Raw genomic sequence first — 27,463 nt, 5'->3', positions numbered from 1 at the left:
TCCAGGTGCAGGATGAATGGGGCTAATCAGGGGGCTTCTGAGTGCAGGGTCGGGGAGTTAAGCTTGGTGGGAAAGTCTAGGTATGAGGAAGGTCTGGATGCTCGGGGTTGTGCAGGTTGAGAGCAGCTTCCCATACAAGGATCCCTGCAGCTGAGAAGCAGTAAGTGCAAGAAGTGGAATGGGGAAGAATTTGCAGAACTTCCTGAAGCTGTGGGAAACATGTGGGGAGGTCAGTTGGACCTGGACCTGAATGTCATGCTGGGAAAGAGAAAGTCCTGCCCTCCTCAGCCCAGCCAGCACTAACAGCTAGGCCCAGCATAGTATAGGAGTCATAAACTGGGTCTTCCCAAATCCCTCCTCGTAGCCCATCGTGATTTACCTTTCTGCCAGCTGCCCTGAGCATCTGAAACCTACTGCTGGGAAGGACTGTATATGACTGCTTCTATGGCTTCTCTTTGCTTCCCTGTCAAAGTCATTTTTGAAAGAAATTAGAAGAGGGAGGAGCACACAAATTCCGCACATGTGTTATCTAATCTATTAGTCCTTTGGGCTCCTAATGGAGCATAGGGCCTCCACAGTCATTCTCCATCTCTTGCGATCCTTAGCAATAGTCTTGATTTGATCCCATGTTAAGCCAGCTGTGTTTACTTCATCCAGGCAGCTTCATCGCCATGTTTGTTTGGGACGTCCCCTTTTCCTCTTCCCCTTTTGATTCCATTCTAAAACTTGTCTCGTGATACATTCCTCACAGTCCTTACGCAGAATGTGGCCTGCCCATCGCTATTTTCTTCTCTTAATCTGGACCTTCATTGGTTTCTGATTTGTGTTGGTCCACAAGGTTTCATTTGGCACTCTATTGTACCACTTTAGCTGGAGAATGTGTAAGGCATTTATTGACAAATGTCTGGATTCTCTTAGTGTTGCTCAGGACAACATGCCACGCCTCTGAGCCATACAGTAGCACTGATTTCACATTGGAAGTGAAAGTACATAGTTTAGTTCTTGTACGCCAGACTCGTAGTATGGCAAAAGCTTTTGTTGCGCCTTTCTTATTCTTGCACTGATGTCCTCTTCAGTTCCCCCATTCTTGCTAACAACACTCCCCAAATATACAAACAGATCTACCTCTTTCACTGCTTTTCTTTCAATTGTAATTTCAGCTTCCTGTCTGTTGTTAATGTGCATCAATTTGGTCTTCTCTGACTAATCTTGAGGCCCAGTCGCTCAGCTGTTTCCTGTAGGGCATCTGTCTTCTCTTGCATATGCTCTAATTTGTCTGCAAGCAGGGTTAAGTCATCTGCAAACTCTAGAGCTTCAAGGTTCCTAGTTTGAGTCCACTGGAGTCCCCTTCCTGAGTCAGCATATGCTGTTTTTGTGACCCAGTCTAGGACAATCAGGAAGAGTAATAGAGCAAGAAGGCAGCCTTGGCATACACCTGTTGTGACCTGAAATTTTTCTGACAATTTTCCATCCTGGATGACTTGGCAAGAGTATTCTTAATACAGTTTCTTGATGATGGTAATCAGTTTGCCTGGAACACCGTAATGTTGCATGATGGTCCAGATGGACTGCCTGTCCACATTATTGAAGGCTTTCATAAAGGTTATGAAGTTGATATAGGGTGGTGCTTGCCATTCAATGCATTGTTCTACGATGATCCAAAGTGTTACTATCTGGTCTGTGCAAGATCGTCCTCTTCTAAAACCTGCCTGTTCTTCTCTTAGTTTGTGGTCTCTGGCATCTTTCATTTGTTCCAGGATGACTCTGGTTAATACTTTGCTTAGGATGGACAGGCGAGTAATCCCCCTCCACTTTTCACAGTGACAGATTACCATATTTAGGGAGTTTCACTAGCAGCCGTTTTCTCCAATCCTTTGGAATCTCCTCTGTTGTCCATATCAGATTTATCAAACTGTGTAGCTGGTCCACTATAGGAGCTCCTCCTTCTTTTAGTACTTCAGGTGGAATATTATCAGGTCCTGCTGCCTTGCCATTCTTTAGGTTTCTTATTGCCTTGCAGACTTCCTCTTTTGTAATTGCCTCAGTGTTGCTGTTTCAGAACAGGCTTCTTGCTCCAACTTTTGTAACCCTGATTTCATGAGGAGTAAGGGTACATCTAGACTGCATGGAGTTTTCCAGAAGTATCCCCGAAAAACTCCACCATGTCCAGGGAATGCATTTGCTCTTCCACTTTTTTTTTGCAGAAGAGCAAATGCACTCTTCCGGGGAGCCCTGTATACCTCGTTCTACAAGGAATAAGGGCTCCTCCAAAAGAGGAGGCTTTTCCGCCATTTGGCCCCATCTAGACTAAAAGTCTATAGTGCAGACCTAGCCTAAGGGAAGTCGAAGGAAAAGTGTTCTTCCTCTGACTTCCTGCTATGTAGACAGCATCTAAAGCCGAGTTAATGTAGCTGAAGTTGCATATGCAATTAACATAGCTGAAGTTGCGTATCTTAGCTCTACTTTAGCCCACAGTGTGGATGTACCTTAAGGATGTTAAATTGCAGTTATCTGGCTAATTGTGATACAATTTGTATCGACTACACAATTGGTCAATAAGGGCCCCTCTGCAGAGCTGTAGCAGGGGTCGCTCCCGAAGCCAGCTCGAGCCATGACAGAGTAGTTCTGACTTGAGCTGGCTCTAGGAGCCACTTGCACTGCAGCTCTGCATTGTAAATGTAGTTAGAGCCACCGGGTTCTTGCTACATTTAAAATGCAGAGGTAGTGTCCAGAACCAGGGCGAGCTGGGACTGCTTGGTCCTGGCTCACGCCGAATCTAGCAGCTCCTATCGTAGGGGGGCCCAGCTCCACATTGGGACCCCTGCAGACAGGGACTGCTGCCAGAGCAGTCTCCCCTATTCCCCTCAACTCCCTCTGACAGAGGCAGGGGGGGGGGAGGGGGAGGGGAGAGAGAGAGGCAGGTGACACCACAGAGGCAGTGCTGGGGGGAACTGGTTTTTAAGCCAGCTCTCGCCAGCATCGTTGCCTCTCCTCCCTCCCCTTGTTGCCTCATATACAGGGGCAGCAAGGGAGGAAGGGAAGCAAACAGTCAAGTACTCCACTCGACTGCCCAATAAGCATATGCTTATTGGGTAATCTACAGAGGCGCATGTATATTTCTTACTTCTCCTACAGAAGGTGTAGGAAAGTATCAATGTGGATTCTTAGCACGTCAACCCTCCTTGCAACCCTCCACTGGCTTCTCCTTCTCTATCACAACATAAGCCATTTGTCTTCGCTTACAAGGCCCTTCAGAAACTTCCATTTCAAAGACTGAAAAATTAACTCCTGCCTTCAAGTGGGCCATGATGCCAACTTCCACTGCCCACCTGCTTTCAAACGAGAGCCTTTGTTTTCTCCCATCTTGTCCTTCCCCCTTCAGAGGTACCCCCTGTGAAGACCTGCAAAGCTACCCCATTAACTATCTTCAGATTCTCTCCTTGAAACTCTTTTGATGTGATGCCTACAAAACCTTAACAATTAGACTGTTACCACCACTGCTTATGAAGCTGGCCAATGCTGTCTCATTGTTTCCTTGTACTCCTTATTGTATGGACATCTGTTGTCTTATGCTTAGACTGTAAGCCCTTTGGGGCAGGGACTGTCTTTGTACTGTATTTTTACAACACCTAGCACAACAGGATCCTGATCCATGGCAAGGATCCTAGAGTGTCATGGTAACACAAATTAATAATTAGGGATAGTATGTATGGCCCCATCTTCAGAGTATAGATTAAAATAAAATACCACAGTGACATTCAAAAGCAGACTATCATATGCTAACACTGTTTAAGTTTTTCAATGGACTATTAAAAACGTGAGTGGTCACATTTAATGCACTACAATTACATACAAAACTGCACAAACTTTGCTAAACTTTAATCCAAATGGAGTTGTGCAGAGATATAGAATGATCATTGTTCATATACAGTGCATTTACGTGTATACATCACTGTGATGGGGCTTCTGCTCCGCACTGGCCCTTTAAGGGTAAAACCAAGCCCTGGGAGAAGGTTGAGAGCAAAGCCCTACAGCTGAGTGGAGTATAAATAAAGGCTCTTGGTGGGAGAGAGAGATACAGAGAAATTCTTGCTCTAGCTGGGGAGTAGGAGGGACCTGGCTGCCAGGGAATCTGGAGGATTCCTGAGACAGAGCAGTGCTGGGAAAAGCAGGCAAGCTGGGAAGCTCTGGCCTGACCTCACTCCCAGGCTGCAGGATCTGAGGCAAGGTCTGAGAGTGTTATGGCTTCAAGGGACAACCAGGCTAGAAAGAGGCAGCAGGTTCCTCTTGCCAATGATGATCAATCGTTTCAGACCTACAGTTTGACCCTGAGGTAAGGGGCTAGATAAAGACTGGCAGTGGGTCACTGAGGCAAGGTGAGCATAGGGCAATTGTGGCTCCCCGATGGGGACTACCCCAGAGTGCAGGGGGCACCACCGTGATAGGGCAGTGCTCAGAAGTGGAGAAAATAGGTAACCAGGAGTGAAACACCAGCCAGAAGGGGACACTCCAGCACCAAAAAGCTAATTCCCAGAGTGTCCAGCAGGAGGTGCCCGTGGCAGTGAGGCCCCCACACACCCACAAAGGAATTTATAAGGCACAAACATGTTTAACCTGGCTGTGGTGTTGCATCTATAACAACTGGTACTCAATATCAATGCACTGCAGCAGGTAAGGATGGGCAAATGATTTATATAATTGCATTACATTTTCCAGTCAAATTGCTTTTTCAGGGACAACTGCCTGACATCAAACCTGAAATTTTCCTACTCTTGTTTCACTGTAACTTAGTTATTTGTAAACTTATGTCCTCCTCACAATCTTCTTTACTAGACTATATAAACTTCACTACCTCTGCTCCCCGGGAGTCTCATCTTCCAATCTTGATGTCATTTTATCCTAATACAGGGGTGGGAAATCATTTTTGATGGGGGATCACGTCAAGATTTTTGAAAATGGTCAAAGGCCACACTCTTCTGGGCTATTAATGGAGGAATTCCAGGTTCTGGGATGGAGGTTGAGTGCAGAAGGGAGACTGGTGGTGCAGGAGGGATAATGGGGTTTGGGAGGGAGTTTAGGGGAAGGAGGCAGTTGTGACCTAGGGCAGGGAACTGGGATGCAGGATTTTGGGATGTGACCTAGGGTAGAAGGGGATTGTGATCTGGGGCAGAAGATTGGAGTGCCACATCTGGGAGGGGACATGGGTGCGGGAGAGGACAGGATTTGGGTATGTGGGAGGCGGAGGGGGCAGAAGGTCGGGGAAGGGAGGGGCTGGGATGCCAGAGGGAGGCTCTGGCTGGGACGTGCTAACCAGCAGAAGCCTGAGGCAGACTAACTGGTGCAGGCTGCTCACTGCTTCACGTGAAGGGTGAAGAAGGAAGGGAAAAGGCTTCCTAACTGCCCCTGCTCCCAGCAAAAATTCTCAGCTCCTATTAGCTGTGAGATTGGCCAATGGGAGCTAAGAGATTTTGCTGAGAGGTGGGAACAGCATGAGAAGTCTCCTTCTTCCTTCCCCAGCCATGTGGAGTGGAGAAGAGCTGGCTTTTTAAAGTGTGAGCTGTTCTTTGCCTAAGGGTTCTATCAAGGTGGCCATGGGCTGGATCTGGTGGCTTGGAGGGCCAGATCAGACCCGCTGGCAGCCTCTAGCCTGCCCCATCCTAATGCCTTGCATTATGATACAGTTTTAAATTATACTGCCACCTTTTTTCACAGTGCTTCTCTCCCCCTCCCCTCTCCCCCCCATTCAGTGAACAAAACAGATGCACAAGGGGGAGAAGTTGGATGGACAACTGACAGTTCCTAATTTTTGATTGCTTGACTGTATCCTGTTAATATGGTGGGAGATGGGGGGAGGGAAGCTATATGTAATAAAAGATGTGAAGTGTGCAAACATCCAAGTAAAAAGCCTGGAATGATTAGTATGGGAAGGAAAAGAAAAGGAGCTTTCTTTTTCTAGCCCTCATGCCTTTGCAAGCTCTCACATTATCTGGGAGTTAGTTAAGGAAAGTATTGCTCTTCAGACCCAAGAGCTATAACATGCGTAGGTCCATTTGCTTGTGGCTTGCTTAATATCTCAAATGTAAGTTACTGCATTGAAAAATATGTTTACAAATTATTATTATTTCAATCAGAAGACATTGAAATATATCTTTTCCCTGTCTAGCACATTCTTTTACCTCAAGGAAGTGTAGCCTTTTTGTAACTCTGGAAGATTTTTAGTGCTCAGTCATGGAATAATGCTTGGTCACAGCTACACTACATATATGTACACGCACCCACACGTACGCGCACACGCACACTTCCCCGAATCTGGTTTTCTACTTCATATTTTTCTTCTTTAAGAAGAGGGTTAACCCTGAGTCCTGAAACTACAACATAGAACTGGTGTGCTTTTATGTTAATGGTTACTTGAAATTCTAACATTACATATCATACATATTTGATTTTTTAAAAGGTAGAGAAGATATAGGATAGTCATATTAAATTGGTTTTGAACATAACATTATCTAGCACCAGAAAGCAGAATAGGTAGGAAAGAAATCAATGTAAGCAATTCAATTATTCCATTGTTCTTGAGATGCATTCATTCAATTTTATCTTAAAGCTATGTGTGATGTGAGATTATTTTTGTTGGTTGGTTTTTAAATTTAAGAATTTCATTAGGACTGCAAATTTGTGGCAAAAAAGGAGTGAAGAGAATGAAACTAACAAATTATCTTTTTACTTGTGCATTTTTAACTAATTTACATTGCAGTACTCGTTTAAAAATATTACTAATGCTGGGATACCTGGGCACTAAAATCTTAGAAAATACAAATGTAACAGGACAAGGACCAAATCCTCTAAAACATTAATTTGTCCCATTCCTAAATATTGTTTCTCAAAATAAGTGTGATATTAAAAAAGTAAAATGAAAGTCACGGTCTGTCTAAACTCTGTTAGCCAGCCAACAATTAATTTAATACATTTGTACCAGAGTTGAAAGCAAACATTTAACGTATAATACCAAAAAGCTTACAAGCACTTGCTGAATCTTATAATTAAGAATTTTCAGCTGCAGTAGTATAGCCATGTTCAAAGGCTTCAGAAACATTTAACTGGGTTTTCACAGCTGCCTTCTGTGAAAACAAGAAAAGGACTACATTCAATTTGGAACTTTATGAAGACATTCTTAAAATACCTGAAATATTAAAGGTTTCACCATTAGTAAATCCAGTTTCTGTTTGTCCCCTCACTTAAACTCCATAGTTCAAGTCTAGGGTCAGCTCATTAAACAAAAATTTGGAAATGAGCTGCATTTGAGGCTTCAGGATAAATCCTTGAGATTTTGAAGGAGGAAAGCTGAACAACAAGAAAAGCATATTATGTTTGTGATGTGGATTGAATGTGAAATAGAATTCTTCCCAGGGTGCCCCCTCCCATCAGTGTATTCAAATCACAGTTTGCTGGACAGTTACTCTACGTAAACCGAAATCCAACAATCCCTCAAATAATTTTCAAACTCACTTTATGAAATTGGTCTTCCGGCTACAGAACTTACTGCCATTTAATCACATTTTTATTAGGTGCTTGGTTTGCTTACTTTTCAGGTTAAATTAAATATACTTCTGTTGCACCATCACAAAGCAATTGGCTAAATGTTCTTCTGCTTTCAGAATCTTCTTGGTAAAAGTGTAACTTGACTTTTAAAACTAGATATCATTTAAAAACCCAGGGCTAGCCTGAGGAAAAAAACACTTTGTTAATTATTTCGGCAGAATGTTTACGTTAAAAGAGGGCCGTCCATACCAATGCTGGTGCCCTACACAGCCCAGCACTGGCACCATACACCCCCTCCACATGGTAACTCCATGTATGGATAGGAGAGCTGAAGGGGGCAGAAGCTGTTGAGAGCCAGAGCAGGGTTGCCAAGTCTCCCAGACCAGACAGTACTGCCTCAAATGGCACCCAGTCAAAAGAGTTGGCAACCCTACGTAGGGCAGGGAGGGACAGAGAGCAGTGAAGGCGTGAGCAGGGGACTCAGGAGCAGAGGGCAGCTGTGCTATGGGTCAGAGAGAAGCGGCACTTTGAAGGGGTAACTGCTGCTTCTCTCAAACAGCTGGCTGCACAGCTGGCCCTTGCCTCTCCTGAGTCCTCCAATCCACACTCATGCTGCTTACTGCCACCTGATAACCAGGAGCTGGCGATGGGGCTGGCTGGGGCCTGGAGGCCACTTGAGCCCATACACAGCATCCATCTGTATAGGGTTCCATGGTATTTGGGGCAACCTGAGTGCCCCAAATTCCATGGTACTCCATGCAACTGTGTGTTTTGCATACCAGGAGGGACAGCCCTGGTCAAAAATACCAGATATAACACCAACACCGGATTATGTTCAGAAAAAAACAAAATGACTGGTTATTTTTTTCTAAATTCTTGAAACAAGAATAATCGAGATTTTGAGTCTGCAACCTATTCAGACTCCAAATTAGTGTACAATATTTCAAGCCCCTTTACTGGAAAGGAAAAATTCTGTCTTACCTTTGTGTTTTCCTTCTAGAACACTCCATAACAAATAATCTTCACAGTATCACAATCCCCATCTCTATGTCACGGGGAAACACATCAATTCTCTTCCCTGAGCCTGGGCTTCAGCACACCTCAGGAAGAGCTAGTGATCATTCGGGAGTGTATTCAATACAACTTTGCAAGCTCTCTACAATTTGTAAGTGCTAGTCAACACAAACCATTAGCAGCAGAGCCTTGACAAGAAATTTAGGAATTTTGCCAGAATCTGGGAAAGGGCAATAGGAGATGGATCAGCACCTGGCATTGGCCACTGTTGGAAAACAGGATACAGGGTTAGTTGGATCTTTAACTTATCCAGTATGACCATTCTTATGTTCTTTCAGGAACATCCTACCCTCTTCCCTTTCAAACTACTTAAGCAAGTAAATAATAGTTTGAGGGAAGGGAGGGAGGGAGAAGAGAAGAGACTAGACATAAACCAATCCTCTGAGGGATGGTCAGACTGCAACAGAGTTTCCTGGAATGAAAATTCTCAGATAAGATAGAAATTTCCCTTTCAGTCCCCTCCATGTCAAACTCTTCACAGTGGGAAGCAGTAAATCATCCCTCCAGTGGAATGATTCAATTTACTCCTATAGCACTGAAAGGAATTTACGTAACAGGGTAACACAAGTAATCCTTAACATCATTCTACCAAATGCTTCCATAATCAGCTCTTTAGAGGCACAAAATTGGTTTGCTATTCTTGACCTTCAATATATTTTCAAGCATCATCACTGCCACTTATCTGAGACAGCCTGCCTGTCTACAACCTAAGAGTTTTCACAAGATATCAGATAGTAGTGGCAGCACATCCAAAATGACAAGAAATACACTTCTATTGTACTTGGATGATTAGCACGTGAAATCCTCGCCACTGTTCCACCTTAACATGCTCCTCCTCACATATTTTTGAATTCGACTTTGTAACACAGTAAACTAGCTCTGATGTCAAGAATATGCAATGTCACATCACTTAACACAGCAGCATTTATGATTCAAATCACCACTAGCTGACTTCTTTCTACAACACAGTCATTAAGCTGAGAATAAGAAAAGTGGGGGATTTGTTTTTAGACCCAACCTATTTCATAGTGATTTTGGAAAAACTTATCTATAGATTAGTTATCATTGTAACTGATTTCCTTTCAGTTTTAACAGGTGTCTTATTTTTATCCGTAACTGTCTTCAAGAGAGAAACTTGTCCTGTGGGATGACGGAGTGACATCATCATATCACTGCATCTCACCTGCTGCCTCCTCCTCTCTTCTCCCAGGGGCTTGTGGGGGGGAGGGGAGAAGGGTGAGTGCCACATGGCCTCTCTCCTCTTCAGTGCTCCCCACAGGCTGGGGGGAGAGAGCCAGGGCTGTCAAGGCAGGAGAGATTGGGGGGGGAGGGAGGAAGGAAGGGAGTGGTAGAGCCAGGGCTCGCACAGCCTCAGTCATCCCGAGCAGCCAGGGGGGCGGAGAGGAAGGGGGTGGGTTAGGGCTGCCACACCTCAGCCTGGCCCTCCCCGGGCACTGTGGGGACAATAGGGGCTGCCTACCCTCCGTGAGTGGAGTGAGTTTTGTCTTGTGCATCAATATTGACATCATGTGAGCTTTTTCTATGTATGCCACCATGGCACCCATCAGTTACTACCGTATTTTCCGGCGTCTAAGACGACTTTTTATACTAAAAAGCATCCCCCAAAAATCGGTGGTCGTCTTATACGCCGGGTATAAACATACAGGCAGTCCCCGACTTGCAGGTACGAACGGGGCTTTTCTCGCCCCGGAGGACACGGACTGCGGGACCTCGCAGTCCCGCCGCCCGTGTACTCCGGGGCGAGAAAAGCTGCTCCGCGTCTCCCTGGTCTGCAGACCAGGAAGACGCGGAGCAAAGCCGCGGAGGGGCTCCGGAAGCGGGGCAGGCCCAGGCGCGCCTGGGCTGCCACGCTGCCAGAGACCCTCCACGGCTTTGCAAAGCCTCGGGGGAAGCCGGCAGCGGGGCAGCCCAGGCGCGCCTGGGCTGCCCGAGCCCCTCCGCGGCTTTGCAGAGTCTCGGGGGAAGCCGGCAGCAGGACAGCTTAGCCAACGCTTCGGTTTTGCTCCTGGTGCCCCTGGTCTGCTGGGGACCGTCTCCAGAAGACCAGGGATGCTGGGAGCAAAGCCGTGGAGACGGAGGGGTCCCGCGTCTCTGAGGCTTTGCTCTGGCAAAGCCTCAGTGGCGCGGGACCCCGCCGCAGCTGCGGCTTTGCTACCAGTGTCCCTGGTCTGCTGGAGACGGTCCCCAGCAGACCAGGGGCACCGGGAGCAAAGCCGCAGCAGCAGCAGGGTCCCGCGCCTCTGAGGCTTTGCCAGAGCAAAGCCTCAGAGGCACGGCACCCCGCTGCGGCTTTGCTCCCCGTGTCCCTGGTCTGCTGGGGGGGGGGCGCAGCTAGTGCGCCCCCCTCCCAGCAGACCAGGCTTTTGTTGTGGACCCTGGGGCAGAGCAGCTGGGGCGCTGCCGGTTGGCCTCTTAAGGGGGGGGTAGTCTTATACGGCGAGTATAGGCGAAAACCTATGTTTTAACTAGAAAATTAGGGGGTCGTCTTATACGCCCAGTCGCCTTATACGCCGGAAAATACGGTAAATTAAAATATATAAAATTTTGTGGATGAAAAAATACTAAAACAAAGGATAATTAACAAGGTGCAGGACCCCACACACACACACACACACACACACACACACACACACCCCTCCCCCCAGATTGGCATCCTGGCTCACTCCTACCAAGCCTTGCTCCCACTGTTCCTGCGCACCCTTTATCACTAACCCTGCACTTCTGCACTTGCCCCTTTCATCCCACCCCCTGCACTTTCCTCCCAGCCCCATCCGGTCAAAAAAAGCGTAGAAATTTGTAACGCATAAAAAATGAATGCACTGTCCCTCACCATAGACTTTAAAAGCTCATTCTGCAGTGCAAATTAACGACATTCAGAAAATGAATTTAGGGATATCACCAGAAAATTCCATCCAGCTCTTTTTCTTCAGTTCACATTATTATACAGTATATGATTAATTATTTATTATAGAATCTGCATGCTTAAGACACTCTGTGAATCATAGAAAAGCCTCTTTAATATGTCATCACGAACTGCATATTGATTTAGCATCAATATAAAATAATCAATATTCATTAAGAAAATTTTAGTTGCCTATAACACTCTATGTGTATGTGCACGCGTGAGAGAGAAATTCTGTGTTTGCGCATTTGGTTTTTCTTCCTTAAGTGCAGCGACTTACATTTGTCCTTGTTGAATTTCTGATAAATTAGAGAATTGGAATATATCAAAATCCCTTTGAATTTTAGTCCTATCCTTCACAGTATTTGCAACCCCCTCCCCAGGCCAGCTTTGTATCACCTGCAAATTTGATTAATATGCTCTCATTCCTACATCCAGGGTCATTACTAAAGATAGCAAACACCATCAGACCGAGAGTAAACCACTGTGGAACTCCACTAGAGACCTCCTTCCAATCTGACATTGGAAAAAGTAGCTATTAATGGGCCAAACGCTAAAAAAAAAAATACAGCAGTTACCATCCGTTAGCACATAGTGTTATCTAAGGTAGCAGAGTCACCTCATGCCCTATGGTAGCTTTTTGCAAATGTTGATTGTTTTAAATGGGAAACACTGCAGACACAAAAGATGTGTCTTCTCCACCAACAGAGGCAAATGACATGAGACTATCAACAGAAAATTCATGCAAGTGGTTTAAGTAAATTGGCATTTCATCAAACTGAATGAAACAAAGCACCTTCTTCTATAATGACGACTAAGCTTATGGTGGGTCAGTGAGTTGCGCCCCTTTCTCCTTGAGGCTCTGTGTTATGTTCCAGAACTTCAACTTTCATTAAAAAAAAAAAAAATCTAGCCTTAATTTTTGCAAAGAAACCCTTCAAAAATAAACTACAGGTTGAACTTCCCCGGTTTGGCACCCTTGAGAACTAAGTGGTCCCAGCCCAGGGGAGGTCAATGCACCCAGGGCCTCCACATTTCCTACTGGCTGCCTGCTGCTATGGCGAGAGCAGAGCCCCAGGCAGGAGGGGGAGACTCCACTACCCCCCATCCTCCCACTGCTCTGCTGTCACCCAGGGCTCCTTTTTTTTCCCAGGCACGCGCTGCCTGGTGGCCCTGTTGCTGACAGGGTTTCTCACCAGTGGTCCTCACGCCCATGCCCAGAGCTCTGCATTCTGTACAATAGCTCCGCTGCTGCCAGTGGCTCTGTGTTCTGCCCAGCAGCTCCGCTGCCACCAGGAACTCTCCTCAGCAGACCTGCTGCAGCTCGGGACTCCCATGCTCCCTCCACCTGGGTTATTTGATGGCTGCACCGTAGCCCTGGCCCTGGAGCAGTGGCACCATTGGCCGGACTCAGGCGGAGACTGCAGTGCTATTTTTAGTCCCAGTACCTGCACACAGCTGGGGCCATAGCCGTGTGGGCAGGTGGCTGCTCCGTTTTTTGGGGCCACTGTAGCAGAGGCCATGGTGCTATTTTTAGTACCACAGCCCAGGATCCAGCTCCAGTAGCTGCTATGTGGGCCGCTCAGTAGCTGGCCAGCTGCTCCTGAGATGGGGCAACCAGACACCATGCAGCCCCACCTCCGGGAGCAGCTGCAGCTGCGGCTCTGCTGAGGAGGTGGGCAGGACTGAAATTTTTGATGTGCATTCATACAGGCGCACACCTTAGAGGAAATCCTAGTTGGCAAGTGTAGCAAGCTGGGGGCACAGCCCCCTAGTACTTTTAATCATTAAGATTACCTTGTATTTAATTACATATTTACTGAACCTTGTTTAAAACTGAATTATTTTGTGTTGCAAAAATACTTAAGTAGCACATAAGGAGTGTATTGTATTTTATCAATTTATATGTGTAATGAAAAATACTTGAGTACTGGGTGCTTCTACAGATATGGGGGGGGACATGTTTTTAAAGGATATAGTTCATGTTCATTTCAATCATTGCTCTTTTAAGGAACATTCTGTTTGTCACAACAGATGCCATGGAACAAATTTACAGTTGCACCATTTTCACATGCTGCATTTTTTATCCTAGGATAACCTTGCATCAGCAACACATGATCGCATGACCATAAAGCTCAATTGCAATTCCCTGTCCACTGAGTTTCTACAGACCTTGCAGTTTGTTCAGTATGCAACAAAACACATTTCTTTTCAGTAATTTATATCAGTCCTGCCTTCTTTACATTGCCCTAAAATTGATGGGACTGTGAATTGACGTTGCTGGTTTTCCAAACTCTTAATGCCACAGGCCCAAACTATATTGGAGGCCAAGGCATCATTCTGATAGGTATCTACTGCTGTCTAGCAAACCATCTTTGCATCTTAAGTTGGCAAAACAAGCATGCCTTGGTTTTACTGAGGTTCCAGGGCATGAAACCCACTATAATCTGAAACTGATCCCAGTACTTATTTCACAACTTTTTAAAAGTGCCTCGAATATTTTATCTGCCTGCAAAGATGATAAGAAGTCTCCTCCTTCCTACCAAAAGAAAAATCACAACTGGCCCCATGTTATATTTCTCTCATTCCTTTCCCTCCCTCAACTTTTTTTTAATTGCCTGATTTGCTGTTTTTTTTCCTGTTTGAATTTTAAGATAGCAGTTAATAAATCCATCTCATGAAACCTAGATGGGACAGATTTATATCCAGAACTTATGTGCTTTAAAAGACTATCATCAAAAATAGTGAAAATACAGCCAGGTTTCTATGTAATATAAAATACATCTTGCAAGTTTTCTGACTTCCACCTAAAATCACTGTTCAACTGTGGCCTTTATCAATATTCAGTGAAGCACAAGGTTTCCACTGAGATACTGACACCTCAAAGACAGTTTCCAAAACGAGGGACTGTATTGTGTGACTACATTATGTCAGATTCCTGCTAAGTAATGCAGCAGATAGGCCACATGGGAATTCACTCCTTTCTCTGGGCAAGAAACAAGTACTCTGAATGTTGGCTTTGGGTGGCCTACACAGAACACAGATTTGTGATTAGATAGAGATGGAAAGCCCTCCAGACACTAAGTTAGTGTTAGCAAATGGATAAATAGAAGCAGATGGAAACCTTCCCAAAAGAAAAAATGCACTGAGCAAAACAAAGGGACAGTCTTAAAAAAAACTTACCAGAAGATAAGGAGCATAAGGTCACAATGCAGTCCACTCTGTGAATATAGCTGATAGCTATCTTACATTTAGGCACTAGATTTGTTTCTCCAGGCTTCCTCTGAATAATGCAGTAGTGGCCACTGTGGTAGAAAACAGTGTGGAAGAAGAGAGGAACCACTGGTTGCTCAGGTGTAGCAAATCCTATTTCATCTAAGCAGCCTGGTATCCTATTTAGACTTAATTTACTTTTACTTTGTCCTGTGTCATTTTTCTGTCTAGCGTGTCTTCTCCCTAGGAAGTCAAATCCTTTACATTATGCCAGCTTTTGTTATAAGAGCTTGAAATATCAAGCAAGTCAGTTTATAGTCCATTCTCCAGTTCAGGGCAATATAAAAAAAAAAGGCAAGGTTGGTGTAAATGCTGAAATAAGTGAGTGTGCTGTCACATATTGCACAAGCTGCATGCTCTGGAGAAGTTTACAGTCATGAGAGCATGTGTTGCTGCTACAAGGTTATCCTGGGATAAGGTGTCATGTGCAACATTTTCAGCTACATCAAAAATTAAATTTTTGCTTCAAAACCATACAGTAATTACTAGCTGTGTTAGCAAGCCTCTTGGAACCGGCCCATAGGGTGAATTTCTTAAGTATCTGAAGAAAAACCATAATTGTGCATATTAGCCAAGACTGGAAAATTCAGTAGGATTTTGGAAACAGAACAAAGAAAAAAAGTGAAAGGTTTCTGAGAAGGAAATTTCTCCCATGAAAAAGGTAATTTAAAGAGGCAGTTGAGTGTTTAAAAAGGCAAAAAGTCAGGAAGGAAGATGTTCTTTCCCATACATCCCCAAATATGCAACCTTTCTTCAAATTAACTCCTTCAGGATGACCTGCTGAGCCCTTGCCTTGCATTCTCTGGCACATGAAGATCTAACTCTAACTACCTTCCCATTTTGTCTATTTTAGAGACAACAGGGGCATTTTAACAATTAAGAAAGCAAAGTGGGGTCACTGAGCATAATCCTGCAGTTTCATCTGTTTGGCATAAGTAACAACAAAAGACAATAAGTACTTGGGAGGGGGAAGTAGTGTTGCTCATATCAAACAAAAAATAAACCCCAAACTAGAGTGAAGCAGATGCAAGTGGGAACTAAAGATACTATGAACTGTTTTGATGGGTACTGTGACCTAACTATGAAAGATGAAACTTCAGGGGTAGCGGAGTTAGTCTGTACAGGATAAACTTAAAAACAACAAATGGTCTGGTAGCACTTTATAAACTAACAAAACATATAGATGGTATCATGAGTTTTCGTGGGCATGAAAAGTTTATGAAAGATGAGTATGCTCTAAAATTGTGAACGGTGGAGTTGAAGGTATTAAAAAAGTGTATTTCATATCTTTGTCTATGATAAGTGTAAGAATTTTTAAAACAAGTATTTTAACAGACTAATTATTAAATTCAATGTTATTTGAAACTCCTGTTTTCCTCTATCCCTACCCAAAACAAAAGCATGACATCTTCATGATTAAGCTAATAAATCTGTCTCCTAGAAAAACAAAATTATTGTAACCACACACAACTGCCAGCACACAGAACTGCAGTTTCTATGTATCGCCCACACAGCATTTTTGAACATATGATTAGGAGAGCTGATGCATGATCACACCAAATTCCTTCCCTCAGCTCACACATCAAGAACTTGCCCCCTCAGCTGCATTCTTCTTCAAACAGCCACTGTAACCTTAGCAACCCTCTGCTCCTAATATGGACAGCTGGTCCATTTAAAGACAGCCCTAGTTGGCAACTGAAATAGTTATTCCCTCAAATTCAGAAGAGCTTGTCCTCTTAATACCGAAACTACTGATCACAGGGGTTGATTTAAAATTCTGAAACTTGGTCTGCACTTTTTATCTCACAGAAATTCGCACAGCATTTTAATTATTTGAGCTAAAAATAATTGGCTACTTCCTATGTGTTTTTCAAATACAGGCAGTCCCCGGGTTATGTACAAGATAGGGACTGTAGGTTTGATCTTAAGTTGAATCTGTATGTAAGTCGGAACTGGCGTCCAGATTCAGCCGCTGCTGAAACTGATCAGTTTCAACAGCGGCTGAATCTGGACGCCAGTTCTGACTTACATACAGATTCAACTTAAGAACCCCAGGCGTCCCCAAGTCAGCTGCTGCTGAAACTGGTCAGCAGCTCATTCCAGGAAGCCCGGGGCAGGGGCTTCCTGTAGTCAGCCACTGGTCAGTTTCAGCAGCGGCTGACTTGGGGACGCCTGGGGCAGAGCAGCTGGGGTGCTACTGGGTTGGCCCAGTAGCGCTGCTGCTCCTCAGCGCTACTGGACCAACCCAGCAGCACCCAAGCTGCTCTGCCCCAGGCGTCCTGATTCAGCCGCTGCTGAAACTGACCAGCAGTGGCTGAATCAGGACGCCTGGGGCAGAGCAGCTGGGGTGCTGCCAGGTTGGTCCAGTAGCGCCCAGAGCAGTGCTACGGGACCAACCGGCAGCGCCCCAGCTGCTGTACCACAGGCGTCCGGAGCAAAGCCGCGGAGCACGGGGGCAGCGGGACAGCCCAGACGCGCCGTGGCTGTCCTGCTGCCCTCGGGCTCCGCGGCTTTGCTCTGCTTTGCTCCCCGTCTCCCTGGTCTGCAGACCAGGGAGACGGGGAGCAAAGCAGAGCAAAGCGGCGGAGCACGCGGGCAGCGGACAGCCCAGACGTGTCTGGGCTGTCCGCTGCTCGCGTGCTCCGCTGCTTTGCTTCCTCTCCCTGGTCTGCTGGAGACCAGGGAGACGGCCCCGTTCGTAACTGCGGATCCGACATAAGTCGGATACGCGTAACTCGGGGACTGCCTGTATTATTAATCAAAGTAAAAGCTGTCATTCATAAAACAACACACTTTGAGAAAATATTCGGGGAAAGGAAGGAAGGAAGAAAGGAAGGAGAGAAAGCAGACCAAGCTTTAAGAAAATATCTCTGAAAACCCTACTGTCAAAATAAACAGAAAATCTTGAAGTACTAGTATATCAAACTGTAAAACTGCAAACACCTATTCCCAGAAAGCTCACTTGTCTTGATATCAAAAGCACAGCATTTCTCTCAAGACTGAGAATAATGATTTTAGGAAATTGCAAGAAGCTATCTACATTTTGTTCAGCAAGTATTCCAGACTAATGGTCATTCACAAACACACACAAACTATGCAAGGGCAATCACTGAGTGTGCCTTTGTGCTCTTGTATTCAATGACAGTAAAGGGGAGGGAGAGCCTCAAGAAGGTGGAGGATAGCTGGCTATTGATGACAAAAACTTAATCTTAAAATATTTAAGGATTAATAAAGACCAAGATTTATGCACTGCTGAGCCTACCAAATATATGACATCTCTTTCATATCTGTTATGGTTCTTTTTTCCCCCACTCTAAGCATATCATTTAAAGATACACTCCCTTAATTCTACCACTAAGAATATATATATTAAAGTAAGGTAAATACATTGTGGCTTATCTTCAGGTGGTAAGCAAGATATCCATACTTTTCATTTCAGAATTCCAAGGATTTGAGGGGAAACTGAATATAAATTATTCTATTCAATAGCAATGCAGAAGTTTCTATATGTTAGCCACAATTTTCAACCCTCACCTTCCCATTTGTTAAAAATTTTAATTAAATACACACTGTATTAAAATCCTCAGATGATAGCACTCATTTAGTTCATCATATTTCAGTACAATATAAGCAATAAACTACTAGGGATGTTAACTAATGTGTATTTGTGTCAATGTGTAACTGCTGGATTTTTTAGCGATTACACATTTATACGGGGGGGGGAGGGCAGTGCTCACAGGGAGTCAGCTTAAAGAGGTAGCAGCACGAGGGGCAGGCACTTCCATGGGAACCAATACATGTGGGGAGCTGGTCTGAAAGCTGGCATTCTGTGTATACTGTCTCCCACCAGCCCCCTCCAACCTCTCAGAGGCAACAGCATGGGGATAAGTGGACATGGGGAGCTGGCTTCCCTCCACCCTGTGCACTGCCTCCATGGGAGCCAAATCGGTATGTGCAAGGAGCTGGCTTAAAAGCCGGCTTCCCACATGTGTACCAGCTCTCGCCTGCCCCCTCTCTTCCCCTGTGCTGCTCCAGCCCTACTGGTTAACTGGAACCGGTAAGCCTCACATGTTTTACATCCCTACTATGTACATCCTGAAGCAATCTATCAGTTAATCCAGGCTAACATGATATTTTATTACATCATTACATTTTTTTTCATTTTAGTGAAAGAATTAATTCTAAATACAGCATAACCATGCAGTTAAAAGAGAATGCTGGTGAGAAATGTAAGGCCATCCGTATGCAGGAGAATTTAATCAGAGAAAACAAATGTAATTAAATAGATTGTGTCCCTAAGTGGACACAATTATTCTATCAAAACTGTTCTTTCAGTTTAGTTTAAACTCTCTCTCTCAAGCAAAAAAACAAACGGTACACTGAAAAAAGCCACTCGTATACCAGAAGATTATACACACAAAGGATTATACCAGTATATCCGTTTAAATTCAAAACAGATTATAAAAGGGGAAAAACCACCTTCCTGATGTAGGGAAGGGCTGATGTGACTTCATGGGAGAATGTGGTTTTAAGAAGGGATAAGGAAAAGAGAAAAGGCATTTGGCAGACTTTTCTAAATATGAGCTAGCAGAAATGAACTCAAAACCAAATGGAGTGGGAGAGAGAAAAGGAGGAAGCAGTGAGGAGACTACTTGGAGAATGGTAAGGAGGAGAAAGTTATAGTGGAGGTATGAGCATGAATATTCAGCAGTAAGAGAAGCAGTAATTGGATTCAACTAGTGAGAGAGATATGGATGGAGAAGGGGTAGTAGTATATTATACTTCAGAAGCAGCATTTTGAGTAAATTATGAGGGAGGAGAGGCAAGAAGTAGAAAGAATGGAGTAGGTTACACTAATCAAGGCAAACCACAGAGCCTAAAAGAGGAACCAGCATTAAATCTTGAAAAGAAACCATGGCCTGCAAATATTTAAACAGAGTTAGATTTCCAAATCTTTTTCCAAAAATAACTCTCAAACGTGAGTTTACAGCCCATGCAGATTCTCCAAGGCCACTTGAATGCCAAATTGTATAATGAAAGAGGCATTCATTTTTGTAATATTCTAACAGATTAATTTTACTCAAACATTTTATAAAGATTCTTTGAACTGTTTTAATTTTTAAAAAGTCTGAACAATCTTTTCAAGCTGCAGTAGATCTTAGTTCTATACTCGTTATACGATTCCGTAAATGCAACAGAATTTACCAAGAATAAGGCAGTGTAATTTTGATATGTACAAAAAATACAATATCTATATGCATTCTCTGAGCATGTCACCCTTCAGTCCACTGCTACCCCCTTATCTGACAAATGAGAGTTGCTGCTGATTTTACCTCAGCAGCCTGTACTCATTTTACAGCTTGCAGAGTGGTCTTTTCTCTTGTGTACTTCAGAGACAATTTCAACTACCTATATTTACATGATTTCTTTCCATAGAGTCTGACAGCAGCCAAAATTGTAACAGTCATTTCCAATTACTGTGAGTAGTGTCAGCTTTCCATGAAGTTTCCCATTGTGGCACTGGGACTTGGAAACTGTTTTGCCTGAATGCCTAATCTGAAGGTTCAAAGTCCCATATATTTGCATAAAACAAATTTGTAAGCCACGTGGATTTTCCCTGGGAAACCTGTTGGACCACAGGATCTTTACGCTGAGAGAGACCATACCTGCAATACTATTCTTCCTTTTGAAAGCATACAGAGGCACTTACTGTGTCAGATATCAGTTAAGATTTTTTTTTAAATTGGGTTAGTATGCTGTCACTTCAGAGCTTTCATACCCAAAAGAAGAGGGCCCAGGAGACACCTGCCTGGTCTTGGTTGCCTATGAAGGGCCTATACAACAGGCTTTCAGAGGAAAGTCTCCCCTCACTTAAATGGTGAATCCCTTGTCACCAGGAAAGATAGCCATCTTGAATTCCATTAGTGATACCAAACTGAATATGGATTGGTGCACACAGAGGAATTTTCTTGCCTTATAAAATGGTGTACAGTTAGAGTTGCCAGATGGTACCAACAAAAATACTGGACACACTTGATCTCAGATGGGGGGGGGGGGGGGGAGGACCGGCCTGGGGGGAGTGGGGCTGGTCAGGAGGGAGGTCGGGGGGAGCGGGGCTGGCCAGGAGGAGGAGGAACCAGCTGGCGGGAAGTGAGGCCAGCTGGAAGGGAGCTGGACTGGCCAGGATAGTGTCGGAGGGAGCAGGGGGAACCAGCCAGTGGGGAGCAGAGCTGGCCCGAGTGCACGCAGATCCCGGGGTGCTGCCCATCCCACGCACAGGCAAGTTCAGCCCCAGGGATTCCATTCCATCCCATCCCACCCCCTTCCTCTCTACGGTGTAATTGCGTATTGCTTGGCTGGTAGACACACTCACGCAGTGTGAGCATGTCTACCAGCCAGGCAGTACACAACTACGTACTAATACTCATGATAATAATAAAACTTAATTAGAAAATACCGGACATTTATGTGTCAAGTATTTTCTCAATTTGTTTCCTGGACAGAAAGCTCAAATTCCAGACTGTCTGGTTCAAAACCGGACCCTGACAACCCTATGTACAGTGGGACTAAAAAGATACATGGTGGGCCCCAAACTGCCTGCTTGTTCTTCCACATCTGGAATGCTGGGCTTCTTGGTACATCATGGCCAGATCCCTAGAAGGGAAAGCGGAAGCTAGGAACCATATCCTAGACATTAAAGTGTAGTAACCCACAGTTGGAAATGGCAGCCCAATTGTTAGCCCCTGGCAACCACAGAAGTAGCTGGTGATGACAGCCCAATATTCCCCCCAACCTCTCTATTACATTTTACTAGAGAAAATGAGACTGGGTATATAAATAGAGCTCTGCACGGATACAGATGTCTATCTGTGGATACAGATATCTGGACAGACATCAGTATCTGCTGATCCACTGGGTTCTTCTACTCCCAAGAGACACTGTGGCAAACTGAGAGGAACATGGTCCCTTCACTCACAAGGAAGCAGTGCCTATGCTGGCAGCTCCTCCTGGCAGTGCGGCTGTACAACCCCCAGCTGTGGCGTCTCCTGGCTGGGATCGTACAGCCCCACTGGCAGTGGGACTAGAGGTGATACAGCTGGTAACGGTCCTTCAAAAAGTGTCAAAAATTGCAAATTAAGACAAGCTTTCATTTGTTGCTTATTCACTTGAACAGATGCTATGTTCTTGAACTAAAATAACCTTGCCAGTCTAACTGACCCAACTTTAATCTTGGCAAGAAGAATTTCTGTATTTACTACTAGAAGATTTACCCAGCATTCCTCAGGTCCTTGAGGACAGGGGACTGAAGATGTGGGGTGTGCAGGAGTCAGGGCGGGGGCTTGGATGTGGGGTTTTCAGGGCAGGAGGCTGTGGGTGTGGGGTGAAGAGGGGCTCAGGGCAGGGAGGTGGGGGGGTGCAGGAGTCAGGGCAATGGGTAAGAGAGGCTCAAGACAGGGCCGCCCTGCTAGCTGCTCCTTGTGGCTGGCCCAAGGCAGCAGGGCAGGTGCAGCGCTAGGTGGCCCACCTGCCAGCTCTTCTCTGGGGCTGCTCCCTGGGGCTGGGCACTTGCTGCCTCCCCGTGGTCATTTGTGAATATAGCTATCCTTGCTATCCTATCCCTCCCTTTTCATGTGATGAGAAACAATAGCATTCCACGCACATCCCATTGTCCTGGCACAATAAAACCCTGAGCTTACTTTAAATTATAAGAGGAAGCTACATACCAAATTGAATGGTCCTAGCTATAACTGTTTAGGAAGAGTTCTTGATCATCAAACAGACAAACTCTCTAAAATATATAGTAAATTTAACTCAAGAATGTATCTTATCAAATGTTTTATTTACTCAAACCATTTATTTACCAAACCGCGTATAAACATGCTTTCTGTACAATAGTTCTGTATGGGGTAATGTAGGTCAGAATTAAAACAGAGGTACACATGAAAATGTGATCAGTGATTGTAATGTAATGTAATTAACAAAATATAATCAAGATGCCAAATAGTAACAGAAAGATAAGGTGGGGGGGAGGTAATATTTTTATTGGACCAAATTCTATAGGTGAAAGACAAACTTTTGAAATTCACAGAACTCTTTTTTGGGTCTGGGAAAGATACTCAGACCTGGTCTACAATACAGAGTTAGGTTGAGGTATGGCAGCTTGCTCAATCCAACTATGTAAGTGTCCACACTACACTACACTATGTAAGTGTCTACACTGTCAATGTAAGCTGCCCACTACATCAATTTAAGTCTGCAAGAGGCTAGTACTTAGGTCCATATAATTAGGGTGACACAGTGTCTGTGTAGTCACTCTACTTGCATCATGAGCTCTGCTGCTGCCTCCTGGTGAGGGATGTGGGGAGGGGAGAATGCTACCTGCCCAGGGAGCAGGGCTCAAAATGCGACATCTCCATCCCACTCTTTAGCGGACAGCCCAGTCGATGAGCCCAGCACCAGGCAGAGCTCAGTTTCACAACAGGGAGCCAACCAGCAGTTGAAACTGACATTCCTGTCAGTTTTGTGACTGCTATTTCACATTTGTTCTCTGGCTCCTGTTGTCAGTCCCTGGCTTGAGGTAAAAGAGAGGTGTCCGGTAGCTGTAAGCCCCATGCAGGCTGCCAGCCAGCGAGAAAGCCCATGCAGGCTGCCAGCCAGCGAGAACATGTGAACTAATGGCAGCTGTGAAACTAACAAGAATGTGAATCTCCTGCTATAAAATTGAGTCCTCTGCTTGGCTCAGAACTGGGGATGTTAGCCCAGGCAGAGGGGCCTTCCAGCTGTGAGTCCCTGCATGAATTCAACTAGTGCCCCACTTCAGTCAGTGCAAATGCTCTTGGTGAGAATGCACAGCACTGTCAAACCCAGGGTAGTGTGGATACCAACACCCAATTTAATCACTGTGATGGCTTATTTCAATTTAAGAGGACCTAAATCTATAGTGTAGACAAGCCCTTAATTTCACAGTTAAATATAAGATAGAACAGACTGTTTAGCATAAGTAATAAACTCATATTCTAGGGCAGGGCTACTCAACACACGGCCCATGGGCCGTGTCTATGCGGCCCGCGGTGCCTTGAGCCACTTCCCGGGCTGCCTGCCTGCCTCGTCACTGTGGGCTTCAGTAGCAGCGTCTCCCCGTGAACCAAGCCATGCAGCGCCGCATTGAACCAAGCTGTGTGCACAGGAGCTGCTGGCTGTTGGGAGGGCAGCAAGAGGTGGCAAAAAATGTCTGGGATTTTTTGCCCTGCAAATGGGATCCGGGAGTGGGCAGCAACATGTGCCTTCAATGGAATATTTAGAGCCGTGTGCCCGGACCATTCAGAGTCACTCTGTGCACAGGCCCCAGTGCCTGGAGGGAAAAGGGCATGGTTCTGGTGAGACCCAGAGTGTTACCCTCCACCCCACTAGATTTATGTCCCCAACTCTGCAGGAGGGAAAGGGTATTGGGTTAGAGCAGACAGGCTAAGGTTGTCTGGCTCAGAGAGGGGTGGGGCATTGGAGCAGGGGGTGGTACCTAGCTCTAGGAGAGGAGAAGGACATTGGAGCAGGAGTTTGGGGGGGGGGAGGAGGTAACCTGGCTCTAGGGGAGGGGAAGGGCATTGGGTTGGAGCAGGGGAGAGGTTGAGGTGCTTGGCTCTGGGGCGGGGGTGGGTGCACTGGGTTAGAGCAGGGAACGGTGTTAAAATTTCTGTCTTCTTACTTTTCCTATAGGTGGGCAATGGGTCTGTTGGTTAGATTTGGGGGTTCCAGTCTCTGCTCTGTGAGGACTGTGGGAGCTGGTGCTTGGTGGGGTGGGGAGGGGAAAGGAAGGGATTCTGGGAAGCAGGATTCCTGGGTTCCTTTTCTAGCCATGCCACTTGTCCACTCAGTGCCTTTCACTTCACATTAATTGTACTTCTAGTTCAGTAAACATTGTATTGGCAGTTTTTGTTTGATTTGTTAAAATTATGAAGCCAAAACAAAAAAAGTAGTCAATATAATGGTCTTCTGTTGATATGTGTTTTAGTAGTTAAATTCCCGGACTGTCATTGCTCAATAAAAGTGTTGTCATTTGGGTGGAAATCGGGTAAATATTGCATTTTATTAATAACAGCAGAACTGACTTAAACAGAGCCTGTGTGTTATGTAGTCTTGCCTTAATCTTTGTATTCATGCCTGTCAGTGTGAAAGAAGCTATTTGCATATATTTATATGCAATTGAAGTTGGCCCAATAAAAGATATTATTTCACTCACTTGTTTCTCTAATATCTTAAGACAAACACAACTACAGGAACACTTTGTATTAAAAAAAAACAAAAAAAAAACACAAACCCTCTCCTGTGATAAGACAAAAAAGGGATTACTAGATTTCAGACTGTTGGAACAAGCTGTAAATTCAGTGTCTTGAGACCATGATTTTTAGCTTCAGAAGGGTAGCGGAGTTAGGGTGTAACAGGAAAAACTTAAAAAACAACCAATAGTCTAGTAGCACCTTAAAGGCTAACAAAACATGTACCTGGCATCGTGAGCTTTTGTGAGCACAACCCACTTCTTCAGATGACTGGAGTAATCATCTAATGAAGTGGGTTGTGCCCATAAAAGCTACATGTATTGTTAGTCTTTAAGGTGCTACTAGGCTATTCGTTGTTTTTCATGATTTTTAATGTCTTACTATATTATGAATTTAAGCTATTTCTCATTAAAATTGAGGAGTCAAAAAAGACTAAGTGTCTGCATTGTCAAAACTATGAGCTTTCTTTTAGAAAAATGCAAAAATGCACCCATGATGTAGGTATCTGGACCATATACATTTTTGTCAAAATAATACAAACATGAATTTACAAGTACTGTATCAGCTAAATAATATAGCCAACCTTCAGGCCGATGTTATATCCATTTAGTACAAGTAAGAAAAGAGACAACTAACTGCATTCTGTGCCAGCTGTAATATCTAAGTTATCTTCAAATGGTAGCTGCAGGTAGAATACATTAGTCTGGATGATGTAAAAGCAAGGATGATTACAGCATGATTGACATCAGCCAATCAGTTATTGCAAAACACAAAAAAGGGAACTTCTGGCTATCAGCACCATTTGAAATTCCACGAACTATCAGGGATCCAGAAATACCCTCTAGTATGCTCTTTATTGACTAGGAGCAGGCAACTGTTACAGTCATGAAGGCAGTCACCACTGATACCTCCTCACTATTTCTCTCAAACAACCAGCATAACCTCAGTCTTATCAGGACTGACTCCCAGCCAGCTCGTTGATACCCAAGTTCCAATTAAACCTAGTATCTTACACTAGCCATGAGTGCGATGCAGCTAGTTCTTAAATACCTGACTAAGCACTGTGAGAGCAGAACTAATTTGTTCCTTCCTGACTTATATTTATAACATCCAGCCTAAAATAAACAAAACCACTATGTTCATTCTAAGGAGTACCCCGCCACACAACATTGTAACAGTAGTATTTCAAGCTCAATACATAACAAAGACGTATGAGAGCAACTATCACAACATCTTATATCACTACGAAAGACCCATTCACTGTGGCACACGAGATCTAGGTTGTACAGAGCTATTAAGGAAACTGGGAGGTGGGGAGAATGAGACATTTTCCACAGCAGTTCCTGATTTACAAGAACATTTAAATGTTTACATTTAAGCCAATAAGAGAAGACTTTTTGGACGTGCATATTTGCTTGTGTACAGAGCAGCTGTTCTATGATTTTGGCTTCTAAAACAAAACAGAGAGTCTGAAAAAAAAAATCTAGATCATGGGACAGGCAACACTTAGAAACACAGTGAAGTACAGTTTTCTAGTTAGAACAGCACTTATATTCACATCCAATCTAATTAGATTGCAAATGGCTAAAAACAGCTTCTTTAAGTATGATTATGATTCCAAAATAGCTTTTAAACATACTCAACCATACAACCAATTTAGGCTGTGCCGAAGGATTGAAGAAAACTCTTATAGTTCCAAGCATAAAAGAAAAAATCATGCTCATTTTGTTCAGTCCAGCAGTTTGAAAGTTCAAAAGGTAAGCAAAGTTATGCATGAATAAACTGAAATTACTTTGAAAAAAAATAAACTTTAATTACAACTGGCATTTCTAAAGCTACCACTCGGAGCAATTCTATGGCTAACATGTGAGAAATCATTCATGTGTCTGGTTGCATAATGGCCCAGAATCAAAATTTAGGCCAGATTCCAACATCTCAATCCTGGTTTAATAATAAATTATTATTAATCATATTTACTAAGGCACTGCCTAAGGGCCACTCAAAAATAGGGGACCATGGTGCTAGGCACTGTAGAAATACAGAGTATTAAAATACACTCCCTTACCCCAAAGAGCTTAGATGAGAGCCCCATATCCTACCAGCTGCAGTCTCCAGCTGGCTCCTCTCTACACCCCCTCACCAATCATGATAGTAGGGTGGAGGGGAAGCACCACTTTGGTCTTAGAACCATCACAGTATGTTAGAACAAAAAACAGGACAATGTAGCACTTTAAAGACTAACAAGATGGTTTATTAGGTGATGAGGTTTTGTGGGCCAGACCCACTTCCTCAGATCAAATAGGGGGAAGAAAATTGGCACAACCATATATACCAAAGGATACAATAAAAAAAAATTAACACATATGAAAAGGACAAATCA

The 27,463-nt window shown here is 44.3% G+C and overlaps 1 protein-coding gene across 3 annotated transcripts in view; it reads right to left on the bottom strand.

The window, feature by feature from the left end:
• The window catches only part of FRS2 (fibroblast growth factor receptor substrate 2), a 97,816-nt gene that overhangs the window by 28,733 nt on the left and 41,620 nt on the right, over window positions 1–27,463 (bottom strand). Inside the window, exon 2 of one of the 3 annotated variants that reach the window (XM_075931656.1) lies at window positions 7,019–7,118. The exons of the other annotated variants lie outside the window; for them this stretch is intronic. The gene's annotated coding sequence lies outside the window, so the exon portion shown is untranslated. The remainder of the gene's footprint in view (window positions 1–7,018; window positions 7,119–27,463) is intronic. 3 annotated transcript variants of the gene reach the window in all.

Source organism: Pelodiscus sinensis, chromosome 1 (assembly GCF_049634645.1).
Source record: "Pelodiscus sinensis isolate JC-2024 chromosome 1, ASM4963464v1, whole genome shotgun sequence".
NCBI lineage: Eukaryota > Metazoa > Chordata > Testudines > Trionychidae > Pelodiscus > Pelodiscus sinensis.
Note: the sequence above shows the minus strand (reverse complement) of the source record. Positions and strands in the feature narration are given on the sequence as shown.